Source organism: Mastacembelus armatus, chromosome 10 (assembly GCF_900324485.2).
Source record: "Mastacembelus armatus chromosome 10, fMasArm1.2, whole genome shotgun sequence".
Taxonomy (NCBI): domain Eukaryota; kingdom Metazoa; phylum Chordata; class Actinopteri; order Synbranchiformes; family Mastacembelidae; genus Mastacembelus; species Mastacembelus armatus.
In genome coordinates this window covers 16,675,046-16,692,279 of record NC_046642.1, presented here as the reverse complement: position 1 = coordinate 16,692,279, position 17,234 = coordinate 16,675,046, and positions in this window count along the sequence as shown.

Sequence of the window (17,234 nt, the reverse complement as noted above, 5' to 3'; positions counted from 1 at the left end):
GAGTCAGAAAATGAACAAGGTTGAATTCAGATGAACTGACTTTGAAGAAGTGCTTTTATCTTTTCACAGTTGTTCTCCCTTTAGGTAACAAACAGACGCGGATTCCCAAATAAATCATAAAGGCAGTGCAAAGACAAAACAACTGAGCTGCGAACAAATGGCGCTCGTTCAACACACAAAGCAAATTTGTCACAGATGTTTGGAAATTTATAGTGAAGTGCTAAGAAAAGCTGAGGCAAAGATTTATTCAGCAAACTGGGAACTAGGAAATAACCGTTGATGCACAGAATCACTAAACTATTAGATCTGTTTGACTGTGTTTACCAGACAATATATCCTTAGGTCAGACAGTAGATGTGTTTAAGGGGGATATTTGGCAGGATTTTACACTGTATAATATAGTGTACAAGGTTATTTTCTTTGTTGACCCCACTGCTTATTTCTTCTCAGATATGCTTTCAAAGTGATGCATTCATGAACCATGATCCTTAGCCACTGTGTACCACACTAGAGTTCATTCACCCAAGTACTGTTTGTTTTTCCTGTATTTTACGTAAGGAAGAATGTGTGATCTTTACTAATAAAATCATCATATTTGAAGATTAAAAGCCCCTTGCTTCTATTCTGGACATGCAAGTCAGCACGAAAGGCTGTTACTGGAGGTTTCACATATCCTTGTGGACAAAATGTTCGTAACTTTTAATAGTTTGCTGAGTTTTATGTTTGTGGTGGAAAGAAAAAGTCCTCTTATTGCTTTTGTATAGGACAGTTATCTTAATACTGATCTTATGGGAACAGTAAAACACTTCTTTTCAGCCAGGTATTAATTTACTCTTTAACTGTGAAATAATCAGTACAACTAGTATTTAGTGTTCATTATGATTATCGCAATCCAAAATGCTTGATTTTCCATTAAGTTTTTTTTCTACTGCAATACAGCACAAAAGCTGTTTTGCAACAAAGTGTTGTAGATTTTGCAAAGTCAGTGAAAATGAAGTCCACTGGGCGTCTTAGAACAGCTGGAAATGTGCATCAGTCAGTCAGTATGGGACAGACATTGCACTCCTTCACTGCACCACCTCAGAATCTGATAAATACATATGGATAAAACGAAGTTAAAATGACCAACTTAAAAAATAAAAATAAAAAAAAAACTTCATGTGTTTGCCTAAAACTTGTTGATCAATGAACATAATTTGATGGCAGCAGAGTCTGGTCTTGCAAAAACCAGGCTACACCTCTATGATCTCAGAGTTTATTCCAAGATATTTTCACCCAGCCAGTGCTGTACACAGAGCAGACAATGCTCAAATCTCTCCTTGACATAAGGTGACACCTGATGACGCAAGTATCAGCAATAAAACTGAAGACTGACTTTGTAGAAGTGCAAAGGCTGAACTGGGACCCCAGTGAATTCTGGGTATTAAGAGCCACACTTTGACAGCATGCAATAGAATGTCAATCTGTCTGAAACTGGCAGTAAGTGAGCTAATTTTAGAGTAAAATGTGCAGCTAACTATTGAGACAGTATACAGAATAAATACTGTACCCGGAGCCAGAATAACATGGAAATGTGTGTACCTGCATTAGAAAATAATCTAGCCTTAGCTCAGGTTAAAATAAGGGGCTATGTAGCATTACCCATTGAGAAAATACGTACAGAAATCATTTACAACATCTGGAAACCAGATCCTGTACTAAGTGTATTCCTGTCAAACTGACAAAACAATCTGCATGTCCTCGCTGTAAGTGAGCATTTTAGAAAATTATTCACAAAACTGAGTCAAGCCTGAAGGTGATGGAGTGAGGCACTGCATTCTGGGAAAGACATAATTGGCCACATAATTTGACTAAGATCATGTTTAAATATTTCAAAATTTCAGCACGTAAAGCTTTGTGATAAACAGCACACTTTCTGAAAGCTACTTAAAACAGTAAACAGCTTCTTATATTTAAGACCCTAAAAGGCTGTGCTGATGTGGGATAGCATTGTTTTTATGCGCCTACTTCAAAGTGTTAGGGTTCATGGAGTATTTTGTGGTTTGTGTTTTTGTTATTTTATTCATTTATTTATTTGTGTGTGTGTGTGTGTGTGTGTGTGTGTGTGTGAGAGAGCTCACTGCTATAGATCAAAGTAAACTCAGAAACAACACACTGCTTTATGCATAAGACGCTTAACGATTCCTGCAAGCTCCAAATGTAAGGTTATAAAAAAATATTAAACATTATTCTAACCGCATTCTCTAACTGCTTATTCAGGTTCAAAGGTAACAGTGTGCACAGATAACAGACACAGAATAACATTTAGAACTGTTTCAGTGCTTCCAAACTGTGTTTTATATGAGGGGCAATTCATAAAGTATTTGTAATTGCAATATTAGTGTTGATTATATTACTTGTATACTCCTGAGCAGCATTCTATGAAAACCCATCTCTTTTTCATGTTGATAACTGATCTCGCTGTAATAAGAAAGTAAACATAAGGTGGATTTAGGGCATTTACAATGCACTCAACTGAAACTACAATGACAAATTGCTACATCATGGGGGAAATAGCGTTGATGTGATTTGATGAGACAAAGATTATGATGAAGTGAAAGACTCAGTGAACCAGGACGTGATAAGTGGCTGTGGGCATCTGTCCTTATGGACAGTTAGAGGAACACAATATTTTTTTACTGAGAAGCATGAAGTCACCACCACTGACAGTCATAAATGGACTTAAAACACATCACTTTTGATGAGGTAGTTACATACTGTGAATTATAATAGGATACATTCGCTGTCCAGAAAAAAAAAAAAAAAAGCATTTGCATAAAGAGCAGCGTCCATAATGAAACTGTGTTGTATGTGAGAGGGGCATCATATGAGCATGCCGCAGATACGACTGGTCTCATCTCAGGTTGTGTTAAGTCCTGCTGGTGTAGTAAATGACCTCATTTAGTGAGGGGAGCATCCACAACCCGTTGGCCTGCCATGTGTTTGTGCACATTATTAACATAAAAATCCGGCAGCACACCCTAGAGTTGAATATGTCCAGGATTATACACACATACATTACATTCAGCATCCCGCCATCTCTGGCTTGCTCGCTGTCTGTGTCTCTCGCTCTTTTCTTTTTAACAATACCTGTCTTCTGTGTTCTCGTCCCTGCTGGCTGGCAGCATTGCTCTTGCATGTTGTAATAATGAAAAGAGCCTCCTGTGGAGATGGCTTTGTGTCCAGCCGTGACATTTCTATTTGTTTAGAACATGACTGTCGATGCTGTGGCAAAGCTTGAGATGTTGGATTACAGCCTGGTCATGTTTCTGTTTCAGATTTCAGCACTTGACCTTTAATAAAACTCCTTTCTGTTTATTTCCTCGCAGATGTTTATTTAGAGAGATCTAGATGGCTGTCTTTGTTTGCCTCAGGATTGCAGAAAGTCCCTTGTGCCTCCAGTCTAAGTATGAGATTAACTTATTTCCAGCTATTTTCAGGATTGCGGTGGTTCAGATTTTAGGGATGAGTCATTTTATTTAGGTATTGGTAGCATGATGATCTTTTTTTCAGTATAAAGTATGTCTTTTCTACTCTCCTGTGCAATTGTGGTAGTGACTGTGTCTCCAAGAGAGAACAAAGTTAAATTAATCAGTGACGTGTAATCTCAGATTGCAATTCCAAAATTCTGTAATCCTAGCATGACAGGGGGAGAAGGGGGAGTGATGCCACAGAAACAGAATATGGTAAAATGAGTAATTGGCCGTATTAGAGCAATTGTACAGTCATATGGTACAGATTGCATATGGTAAATGCTACAGCTCCTCAAGCCCCACACTGACTGTCCAAGCCTTTCTTGCTGCTGCAGAGTGAAGTGGGAGGGGGTTAACTCTGAAACTTTGGCCCTGGAGCAGAAGTCTCCCTCTGCTTCCTGACTACAGTCTGGAGCCTGAAGCAGGAAAGGTGAACGATAATCACAGATCATGTAGGCGTTGTGAATTAAAAGGAACTTAATTTGACTCATTATTATCACATTAACTTTGACAGTCCTAATTCATTGGTGATTTAAAAAAATAAAAAACATGTCTCTAAATTCCAAGACACAACCAAAACATTAGAATAAGCACCCCTTAGATCCTCATTTTAAAGAGCTGCTACAAAGATATATATGACTTTTACAATTATCAACTGAAACTATATCTGAGTGCTGTCTTTTGTCCTCAAAATCTGAAATGCAATATTGTGTTACTTAGCCAGCATATCTACTGGCTCACATATCAACCTTACCAATTTCTCAGTCATGCTCAAATGAAAATGTTAAATGTCTGCCTTCCTGTGTGGGGGGTCACACCGGCTGATTTGGCTGGGGCTCATCATCATCATAGCTGGGGCTCATCATAGTATCTTGAGTGTATGGGTGGTTGTAATTTGGTGTGTTCTGTGGTTTTGAGTGGAAAGTGGAAAGAGAAGCTGAGAAAAGAAATGACAGCGGTTCAGACTTTCTGCTTTTGGGAACTGAAGATTTCTGATAGTGGAAAAAAGGCTTTACTGAACTTGCAGTACTGCAGAGATCCATGCTCATATAGATTTTCCCTAAAGGTACCACTAGTCCTCAGTGTCTTCTCCAACTTTTGCAAAGTTTTCACATCATAAATATCCACTGAACTATTTGAAACTGTCCTCTGTCCAGGCTTTTTGTCTTGGCTAGGACCAAACCGTTTACACTGGTTGAAGTTATAGTGAATTCAGAAAGTACAGTTGTTTCAAATCACTTTTTCTCATTTATCTATACTCCCTCTGCCACAGAATGACAAAGTGAAAACAGAACGTTATATATCTGTACATTTATTAAAAAGAAAAAAACATTTACATATATTTACTCAGTACTTAGTTGAAGCACCATGGGCAGCAATTACAGCCTTGAGTCTTTTTGGGTTTGACTGACCAGTCTCCCAGTCCCTGCTGCTGAAAAACACCCCCACAGCATGATGCTGCCAACACCATGCTTCACTGTTGGGATGGTATTTGGCAGCTAAGAGGTTCCTGGTTTCCTCCAAACATACCACAAACAGTTCAGTCTTAGTTTCATCAGACCAGAGAATCTTGTTCCTCACAGTCAGAGTCATTCAGGTGCTTGTTTCTAAACTCCAAGTGGGCTTTCATGTGCACTGCCGTCTATCCACTCTGCCAAATAGCCCAGATCGGTGGAGGCTGCAGTGATGGTTGTCCTTCTCCACACAGGATCTCTGGAGCTCAGTCAATCACCATCGGGTTCTTGGTCACCTCTCTTACTGAGGCCCTTCTCTCACGATTGCTCAGTTCTTGGAAGAGTCCTGGTTGTGCCAAACTTCTTCCATTTGAATATTATGGAGGCCACTGTGTGCCAGTGCGGCAGAAATGATTTTGTAGTCTTCCTCAGCTCTGTGCCTATCAACAATCCTGTCTCTGAGCTCTGCAGGCAATTCCTTTGACCTTGTGGTTAGTTTTTGCTCGTATATACATTGCCAGCTGTGAGATCTTCAATAGAGAGGTGTGTGTCTTTCCAAAACATGTTCTATCAGTTTATTTTACCACAGATGGACTCCAATCAAGGCATACAAACATCTCAGCAATGATCAAGAGAAATGGTAGGCACCAGAGCTAATTTTCACATCTTGCAAAGGGTCTGAATACTTATGTAAATGTGATATTTCAGTTTTTCCTTCTTAACACATTCACAGACATTTCTGAAATTCTGTTATCACTTTGTCATTGTGTGGTACTGACTGTAGATTAATGAGAAAAAAAATGAATTTAAACATTGTAGTATCAGGCTGCAACATAAAATGAAAAAAGTGAAGGGGATTTGAATGGTTTCTGTGTGCACTGTGTATATTGGCAGGCAAACTCACTCAAGGTAGGTAACAACATTTCCATTGTTTTCATCCCATTGAGACAACAGGTTTGTTTTTAATCTGATTACTACCACATACTGATTTCATTTCATTGAATTCTTAGAGCTATTGAAAGGAAATACATTATTTGATTCTAAAATTGTCTCATAAGAGTTCTTTTCCTCTCTAGATGTTCATGCACTGTAGGATTTACAATCATGTCATGTTTATCCAACCCGGAATGATTTTGTAGTCCTAGATAAACATTCTGCAAACAGTGTACATTGGAGTAATTCAGAGATGTTTGATAAATACAACCCCAGTAGACCGACAAATTTCAGACCACAGAAATATCTGAATATCATAGTAAAAAAGCTAATTATCTTCTAATTAATCTCTACATGACCCCAACCCTGATAAGGATTGTGGTACCTCTACATGGAAAGTAGGCCTGCAGAGATGAGGGAAGGGTGGATTCATTTTCATAAATAACTCCTCAGTCCAGAAACACTAGAGCTGAATAGTTACAACTAACAAAACTTTACCACCAAAATCAGTCAAACTCACTTGACTCAAAATGATGGTTGTGGCATTATTGACTTAGGTTGACAAGACAAGTATACCAGGGCAGGGAGCGAGCTTCATCCATTTAAACGCCCACTTGACATCGAGACACAGGGACTTGACAAATCTCTTTATGGGTCCCTGAAGAGGTATCACTCTGACCTGTGGTAGCCACTGAGCTACACTTCTCTTGGTACATAGCAAACATTCAACATTTATTGTGGCATTGTGATTTATTCTCTTCTTGTGTCCCTTTTCCCAGCAGACTTTATTCTGTCTGGAGTTCAGCTTCATTATAATTCAATCTTATTTTTTTCACTTGGAAAAGCAGCTCTTGAGACATCATTTCAGAAGTAACCTCAACAGCTGCCGAGCCGCAGCACAAACGAGCAGGCAAACTTGAAAGGTGGTGAAAGGCGCGATGATCCTCACTAGTGTCAGAGCTGTTTTTCATTATTTACTGTAAATTAAACAGCACTGTTAATGCCCCACTGCCTTGAACCTTTACCGTTCAAGCCGGAACCCAGGTCCTAATTGGCGCACTTGAACAAAATGAAATTGAAAATCTTTATAATGACTGTAATAGAACTCACACCATTGCCACCCACCTGTGATTACTGTCTCAGCATTTACAATACACTCCGTATGTCCTCCTACACAACAGCATCACGTTCGGTTAATAAGCGTTGCAGAAGAGCAGCACTTCATCCAGTGGTCACCTCAGCCCAACTAAAACAACACACAGCTTCACACCGCTGTGAAACTGAGTAAGTGTAGGAGTTATCTCCTGAGAACGAGCCGCTATAGAGTATCAGGAAAAGCCATTGACTGCGGATTGTGATCTGATACTCAATACGACCAGTGTGGGCAGAGCATGTCTGATGAGCCTGAATACATAATGAAGCCAATTGAAGAGCTTGAATGAAAGCAAAGGCGTTTTGAACATTCTGAACATTTGTCATCTTGCTAAACAGCATGACTTCAGCGTAAAGGGAAAAAAGTGTAAATAATTGATCAGGCTGCACATGGGAGTGTAAATATCATTGGCAAATTAAAGTGCAACAGTCATGTAAACATTCTTCTCCAAAGCTTCTACTGAATTTTTTCTCTGCTCATTGTTTCTGAATCTGTCAGTTTATCTTTTCCTTCTTTCCTTCCTCCTTTCCCACCTCTCTGCGCCAACTCTCTCTCTAATACACTGCAGCAGTTGTAACTCTTACATCACCCCCTTCCCCTCATCATTTGGAGGTCAGTGGAGAATATTGAACAGTCACTTACCCTCATATTGACATGACTGTGGAGAAAGCACGGGGCATAGTTAATATGTTTCTTTTTTCATCTCCTGGCTTTTTCATGTTTGACGTGTGTCTCTTAAGCGAGGAGGAAGAGGCGGTGCATCTCTTTCACACATGACGGTGTTGATTTCACCTTGACTTATTTCTTTTGTATCCTTCACTCCCTGACTGCTTGATGATGTGCAATTTTCACACACAGCAACCGTCCTGAGTCATCAGGAGACAGTTCTGCAGTGGAGATCAGTGTGTCTAGAATCCACAATACCATCATGGTTCGCACACATTGATTTTTCTTCAATGCAGTGAGAATGTTATCGACTGGGAAAGAGATACAAAGGAACTCATGGCAAGGATGTTGGTGCATATTCCAACGTTCACGATAATGCTTGCAATACCCTCTGGTACTCCGTCATCTAATAACAGCAGGCTGCACTATGGCCTATATAGAAATACACTGCCGCAGGTCCATAAAACAAACTATTATGACAAACACAGGTGAATATATAGTAAGTGCATATAGGCTACATACCCAATCATTAGTGCTATAATCAAAAAGAAAGAAAATTCTCTGTTAGTGTGGAATAACAGGCTCTTATATTAAAGGCATCCAGACAAATGAGTAAAGGAGACCTTCACACTGACTCATTTAATTAGACGTTATCATTCTGAGCTCAAATGTATTCATACACTTGGAAATATCCTGCCTTAGTACAGCCCACACATGGCATTCTGAGGCACAAAGCCATACGCTGTATCTGTGTCATTCCAACACACTGTACTTATTTTTTTTGTGTGATGAAAATCATACATGGGGGCATATTAAATATAGAAATAGAAGAGAAGAAAGCTTGTAGCACTTCCAGCTCTGGTAATTACTGTACTTCCACTCACGGAGAAACAGCAAACAGTTCTTACACATGGTGCCACAAACTAACACACAGTGTAATGTGCAGGGTGGAACATGTTCTTATAAAAAATATACCATTGAATGCAACCAGTATGCACACAGATGAAAGCAAAGCAAGAAAACATTCTGGCTGTCTTCATGCTGTTATGGGACATCTCTTGATTTAGAATGAAAAGATGAATTTGTATAGAGCGAAAATAGTGTCAATTTGTTATATGGGCTCATTTTAACTTCCAAATACAGAGAAGAAAACGGAACAAAGTTAAAAGGATTTTTTTTTTTGCTTGTGTGGCTTATCTCAATGTGACTTTGAAATTGACGCTTCAGTAGAAATCACTGCTAGTACACTCTGTCTCATAATTCGCCAAACAAGATGATTGGAATCTTTAGTTTGCTAAACATTTGTCTTACAATTTGAATGAAGCTGAATGGCTTTTTTTTTTTTTTTGGTTGCCATTGTTTTGCTGTGATGTTTCATTCCTGCATATAATTTTCTTCTTCTGTTTTGCGTTGCACTCATTTCACAAAATCTAGGGTTTGTGAAATGAGTGGTCATAAAGCCAGTCATACCAATCATTTACCTTAAGTAAATTGGCATATAATTTCAGCTTACTCCCGCTTGAAATAACAGAAGCTTCTTTTTTAGCTTATTATGTCGTCAACTGCTTATCGATTACATTTGGCTAAACAATTCCAATAGCCATTACTTTTAGCTAACAATTTCAAAATCTCTGCAAGATTGTTAGTGCACTTTCAGTGGCCACACCTGGCTTTAAAGCCTGACTCAGGTTGCTGGGAAGCATGCCATGTGTAGTCAGACTAATGTAGCTCTTACAGCAGACTGGTAGTAATTGTGACAATAAATGTCTATCCTGCAATATTCCCATTTGTTTTTGCGGCTAATGGAAGAGTGCTTGCTGTTGCTCTTATGGCTGAGTGATGTTTGTAAGTTTGCTCTCCGTTGCAATAAAGTTCATGAGGAACACAATGTTTCATTTAATATGTCAGACATACAGTATCTGTAGAAGTGACAATAGGATATTAACATAGCCATTATTTGCATCTGTTATGTATCCATCCATTGAACAGTCAGATCCACTTTAACCAGCTCCCTCTCAGAGATCTATCTTCTGATTCATTTTGGATCATGTTCAATTCCCTCTTTCACAGTATTGATGGCCAACGAGATTTACTTCCCACAGCGTCAGCTGAGGTGATGCATACTAAAAAGCTTAACACACTGTTGACATCTGGGCTCTAAGATTTGATATCCTTTGGTTAAAGCGGTGAACTTTTGGTACCTACAAAATAAATCCTATAAATGGAATATTCGTTCAGGAGAGCTGGTTTATGATGGAGACCTTAATCCTAAAAAGTTTGGATTTTCTTTTCTTTATACTGTAAGGCCCCAGTTTGTGTTGGGTCTTAAAGGCTTATGAGCTGTCAAACAGAGACAAATTACAAATAATTGACAAAACCAGAGGCTTGATTGCTGATTAAAGGAAACCATAGATAAACCACTTTTCCTGTGAAAGTGCTACTCCACTATCCTTACTCTGCAAGATGTTGTGTATTGTACAGTACTTCACAGAATCAATGGCAGATTCTGCCTAATCCTCACCCCTCCATCCGCTCATTTATTTTCATCTCCATTCTGTTGCACAAACGTTTCTGCTCCGCCTCATGCTTTGGAGCATCCTTCTGTCCTTCTGCAAGATTGGGTTACTGTACAGTCAAATGCTAGAGCAGATTTTGGTCAGAACCATGCACATCCTCTGACACTGAATAAGGCCAGTCTGAATTTGTGTGTATCGCCATGTCTTTAAGACACTGGGGAGTCAAACCTGTCCTCGGCAGCATCTCTGAGAGCGACCCTATGTCTCTCTACTATTTGTTTGCATTACAAAATATTCATCCATCATGTTTTTGAGTGTGGTGACACAACACAAATACACTAAAGTTAATATGAACAACAAAAATACAAAACAGATATTGACAGTAGATGTGTTTGGATAGAAAATTATGACTGTGTAATCAGCTTGCATGGAATATTTGCACAGTAGCAGTGTGTATCTCACTGACCGAGAGCATTTTGATTCTCACTGGAATACACTGCCAACAATGAAATGCATCTAGATGCATTTTTATGGAGCTGATGAATCAATACAGTCATGATTTTATGTAGTTATGCAGTGTAATACAATATGACAATGATATGTGATGTAACAACTATTTTCCCTCTAATCCTGTATATTATATTATATATAAAGTATAGTAAAGACATAGAAGTAGTACCCTACTGTTCTGTACATCTAGGTGTCTTAACAGCAAATGTCAGCTCATGAGTGTGGTCAACAAAAATAAAGTCCCAAAAATCAATTAATTAATTAATGCTATAAATAGTATTAAACATTCAGAGCTTCACAAATGTCATTATGCTTGAGTCTTTATATGTAATGCAGACAGATCTGGTTTGTATTTAGAAACATTTCATCCTCTGTTCTCTTTAACCTTTTTGTCTTCTCTGAAGCTGCAGCCGCAGCAATTATTTGATCCTAAAGCAAAATAGACACATACCATCATTCAGTGGGGGTTATCACACTGAAACCTGCAAGTGTTTTTTTTATGCATTTAGCTCCAAGCTTCTTTTAATCGCCATAGCAATTGCCATCATGGCTGTGTGGCGATGAAAAGGAAAGATTAACATATTTTCTACTATGTACTTGGAATTAATAATTTTCCAGATTGGGGTAAATACAGACTGTACTGATACTGATTTTGTTGTGGTTCGTTCTTGACATTGGGCTTTCAATTGCTGTATATCACATCACTCATTAATAAATGATGTGGAATTGCAAAATTTAATATCTTTCTAAGCATGAACACAAAGTCTTTAATGAAAACGCTCATATAAAATGACACCGGAGCTAATTTTGTTCCTGACCATGATATTGAATCAGAAGCTATTAAATAGACCTTGTGGTGAGATTTTTCTTTATATGATCCTAAGAGATGACCAACAGATGTTTAGCCAGTTTTTCAATTTACCATGAGCAAAAGTGAGTTAACCTTTCAGATCTGGTTATCCAAATTCACAAATACTGAATGTAATCCTATGTGACAGGGAGGATCGTTTTCTATACTGAGACTGTGAAACCAGTGCTGAGAAAAATAAGACCAGGCAAAACTTCTGATTCTAAATATTCACAGATATTTATATTTCATCTAAAAGTCAGGTCTGTAGAAAGTTGTTTTCTTCAAACTTCCAACAACTGTACAGTAGATGGGGACTGCACTGTGTTAACCTGGGGCTAAATGTGATTCGGGCACTTGCCCTTGGCAGGTGAATGGAGATATGAGAGTTGTGACTGTTGCTGATGCTATATCAGATAGGCCAGGAAATAATGATGTTGACTGGCCACATTCTTCTGAACGTGCCTACTTGGATGGCCACTACTCCCAAGAGGAGTTATTAGGGTTGTTTTTTTTTTTTTTTAGTTCTTTCTAAATTTTCTCTAAGTAAATGAGCAGTTACAGATGCTGAAGTTAAATCCTGAAGTAATCTGAAGAAATGTATATATGCTGTATATATACACAAAGAACCTAATCACAGATTAATGGCCCAATAAAAAGCAGTGTGATTGCTGTGTATAATAGGTTTTCAACATATTGGAGAAGCATGGTTAAGATAAGGAGTGAGATATGGAAAATTGAACAGAATGCAGCAGCAGACTGTAAATGAATATGTGTTCATAAAGAGCTAATTTGTATTTTATGTTTGACTTTGATGGCACTCGGGCTTCTTAAAATATGCACATCAAGCAGGGAACATCTGAATAGCTCATAATGATGTAGAAATTTATGGGCTCAATTGTTTAGACCGAAGAGGTCTTCTCTGGGCAGTCCAGTGCACGACTCAGCTCAAAGCACACAATAGCACATATTAAGAAGTCAGTGATAGACTGACTGTCCACTGAAGTTATTGTGTGATTCTATTTTGGCCAAAAACCAATCTGCAAATCATCATATGCCACTCTTACACCGCAGAGCCTATACCCCAGCACTCTGGCTAGAATATCTGACTCACAATGCCTGAAACTGTTTAGTGTCTACAAGACTGAAAGAAGCTTGTGGATTCTTTGCAGAGCTGCAGCTCAATGAGTTCACTTTCCAAAATGCAGAATCTAATGTTAGAAACTAATGTCTAAGTTGCAAAGCTTGACAGATGCTACGGACAGAGTGTGAAAGATCACAGAAGCAGCTTGGTTTCTCAGTCCTGGAGTGCTCTATGTTCTACTGTTTTTACTCAAGTCAAGCCCTGGATCCATCAAGAACACATAGAATTATTTTATGCTATTTAAATAAAGTGTTCTCTCACTCTACTGTAAAAGTATGTAGGCTATTTCTTTTTATGTCATAAAATTAACCATTTCTCACAAAGCGTTAACTGCAGGGGTTGAAAACTGTCTTTCCCTGTCTTTACTCAAACTGTGTTAATGCCAACTTAGTTAAGTCCAAGAAGAGATTTTTTTTTTTTAAACGTCAAACGTTAGTTTGAGTGGCATTGGCAGTATGCCACCTCCACCTTACTTATAACTTTATTTTCTATCTAAAAATCAAGAATATTTATGAAGTGTGCTGCCTGATTTAACAAGTATAATGAACCTTTCATTTTAATGCACCACTCAACACTCAAGCACTTTTGACACCTTCCAAACCTTAACCTGATCTTTCTTTCCTTGCATTCCTGCCAGTTTTGCAACTTTTATGCTTATAACCAGTAAGAAAATGAATCTAGTTTAATGCTGGCCCCTCTGTGCCCACTGTTAATGAGATAAACTAACCCTGATTTTAACCCTGAGTATGTCGTTCTCCCCAGCAACTTTACCTTTTGCCCCATTTGATTGGACACTATTTGATTAGTAATACTCCGATAATAGTAGGCAAGAACAGAAGCAAGCTCATAAAACAGTTGAATTCTGTTGAAAGTTGACTGTAGTAGCTGGAAATCAAAACTGTCCCCCCTGAAAATCAACGTTTCCAGCTAAGACAGATTGTGTTTAGCACTTGAATGCAAGTGCTGTGTTTGCTGTTTAACCATGTTCATGAGAGCCCTCCCACAAGTTCCTGATTCAATGCAGATTGTGCTTGTTTGTTTTTGCTGTCTGCATGTTGTGGTGACCCACTGTGGTCAGCGAGGTGGTCGACCTGCATTGATGTGCTCCAGACCAGACACAGCTGTGTCAATATTGAGCCAGGGCAAGCTGAGGAATGGCCATCAGCCATCACTGTTGCTACATGCTTTGGCATCAGATTGTTTGACCAGTGGCTTGATTTTATAACCTCACGCCTCCGTAATTCTGTCTTTTGTTTTCCAGTCACTGTACATAGCATCTTGGGTATTATGTTGATGTGGTGGCAATATGTCTGTCTGTTGGCACATTTATGTGAGCAAAATAACTCAAGAACATCATAGTTGCACCACAGGATTCCTTTACAAAATAAACATTTTGATTTGGGAATATATTTCTTCACAAATTTGCATCTCAATTGACAAGACAAAAGGAAACTATGCAACTACTTGATGCTTTACAATACAGAGATCATATTAATTCCACTTGGGTTATGCAAAAACAGGGATGTTGACAGAGAAAATATTCAAATCCATGCATTAATTAGCTTAATTAATGAGCTCATTATCATAACTGGTTATGTTTAATATATCATGGTGATTATGGCAGAGCAGTAGGTAGCTTTTTTCTTATTCACTGTTTCAGACTGTGATGAGTCAAAGGATTTCAAGACTAGACTTTCATGAATAATTGCAGACAACTTGAGTTGATCTTCCATAATTAGGCCAACTGTGTGTGTTAGTTGCTGCAACTCATACCTCAACAATAACCGTTTCTGAGCATAACAGGGGTAATGCACTTGTCCCCAGTACACATTCTTACAAAAGACTTAATTTCCAGACTTGACTGGTTATCTTGCCGCATCCTGTTACTCCCAGCATCCATTAATGGTCTCTGAATGTCTGCAGACGCATGATAAAATATTATCAGCTCGGCAAAGCAATCTGGATTGCGCAAGAATAAGAAGCACTAGCTTTTAGAGATGTTTGTTACATAAAGCCGAGAGTGACAGGAAAACAACACATACAAGCCCATTTTACTCCCCAGTCTGTCAAAGATGTGTCATGCTCCATCCTCTACACTGTTGTCATGGCAAATGAAGACTCAAACATCTGAAGTGATGGTGTGCCTAGAATGGCAGGCTATGGGCACTGAGTCAGACTGTTGTGTAAAAATCTCTAGATATGCCTGTTATTTGGGAGGTCGAGGACCAATTATATGATGATAGTTCAGCAGCTGAACAGCCACTGTTATTATACTCCACTAGATGTACTCTATTCACCAGACATGGAAAATGTGTGTGACAAAATATGTGCAAAAATGTAATTCTGAATACTTATTTTAAATTGCAAAAGATTTAATATTCTTTTAGCGGTGCATTTCTTCATTAAAAGCGTACAATTACATTTGAATTAAAGTCAGGCTGATTTAAAGTAGGGTAAAAACATTGTGATGTGAAGATATCTTTCATCTTCATCTTTGAGTAAAGCTGCATTCCCAGTACAACGTTAAAGCCAACAACAAGCCAGCTGCAGCGCAGTGTGAATGTTTTTATGAAGTCAAGCAGAGGTCTCTCTGGCTCATGTATTTCTGCCTAGTACTGCAATAACACTCAAGAAAACATGATTCATATTATTCAAAGAGAATATCTGCACTAAGCTAAAACAAGTCTCTGTGTCGACAGATTTCGATCATATTTTGATAGGTGCTGTAAGTAAATAACGGGCATTTATTTCACACTTCTGTACTCAGCTCGGATTAAAAAAAACATAAGTCCTTAACTGTGCAGGTAATGAAAGGCTGGGCTCTGAATATAAGCAGCACATATATAGTAGGTCTCCTTGAGGAAGACCGACACCTAATAGAATATTTATCACATGAGATTCATCTGTATGGCTTTGATAAAGTGTGGGGTGTGTTGCACCAAATTCCTAATAACCTTGGTTGAAACCTGCAGCTGCAATGCAAACTCACCGGATAATTCACAGGCACCAAAGGTCAAATCTCGTTTTAACAGTTAGACCTTTTGTAATGTAGGAAAGTGGCCTGCTCCGATATTCAGCCAGTCTCAATGAAAAATGTCCGAAAGGTAAGACTATCTAAACCTGAATATAATAAGGTATGCTGACAAAAATAGTAGCAATGTTACATAAATGACCAAAGAAAGAAATATAACACTTGTCCTTAACTCTAATTGATTGAGCGATTGTGACTGATATTTGTGAGTCAGTCAGCCATATCCTGCCAAAGTAGTTTCACCTGGTTTTCAGACTATTATCAATAAACAGTCAAAACACCATCTGCACTTGCCATGAATGGTGCCAAATGTGATACAAGTTGCACTGGTTCTTAAATTGCCATAAAGGAAAATTATTGCAGGTTCTGCAAAATGCCATCTGTTTGATGCTTCTGTTTTGAACCAACACTATAGCTTCCCTGTTGCCACCAGAGCTGCTCACTGAGCTGTAATGAAAGTGATATTTCATAAAAGATTTTATATCTTTTAAATTATGACAGCCTCACCAGATTGTAGTTAAAGGTGAAAGCTGCAGCATCTAAAAACTGACCATTATCACTCTTTTGACATTCTGTAATTTGTAGGAAACACTAAAATATGAAATCACCTCACTTTATTGGATGGAACAGATACCCCATTAACATATGCTGATTTTCTATATAGGCTAGGGTGGAGCAATTAAATCCTATCGATAAATGAAAAACTAATCTATATCACATTACTTCTAGAAAATAACAATCCAATGACAACCTCTAACAAAATGTTATGGAACATCTACAGTTTTATACTGCTGCTGTTAGGGTTTGCCTTTACACAGGTTCAGGGACAACAGCTACGTTTCCTCTTTTAAACTTGTTAAAAGACAATCATTAAATCTGCTGTTTGTCAGTGTGTAGACATGATGTGATTGCAGAGGCATAATTTATGCTACAGATGTTTGCTGCACAACACCCTGCCTACACCAGGGAGTCATGATTAATTTATGTGTGTTTGGATAAGAGCATGTATCCCAGCCCTATTAAAATTGCTCTTTTGCTGAATAAGATCATATCTTTGCAAACTGAATATTCATTACCTTAATGAGCCAAGAGTCTAGCCTGTACACCACAAAAGTTGGGAATTCATTCAGATATTAGCTACAGGTTATAAATCTCTCTCTCCAGATTCCAGATTTTAGAAATGCTTGCTCAGCCTGTGAAGTGGAAATGACTTTATTTAAATAATCCTCCCACAATTGGCTACATAAGCATTATGATACAATTTAGTCTGAACCCAGGCAGGGACTATTTTCTGGATGGCTGATCAGGTGAACTGTTAGAGCGTGTACAGTATGCGCATGTGTGTGTACGCCAGCATGCATTCAGCTGTTTAACTACTGTATATTTAGGCGTAAATATCTAATTACTGGCTAAAGAGTCCATATACGTTCACCTTCGGCCAGCACAATGTTAAACTCACTGTAATGTT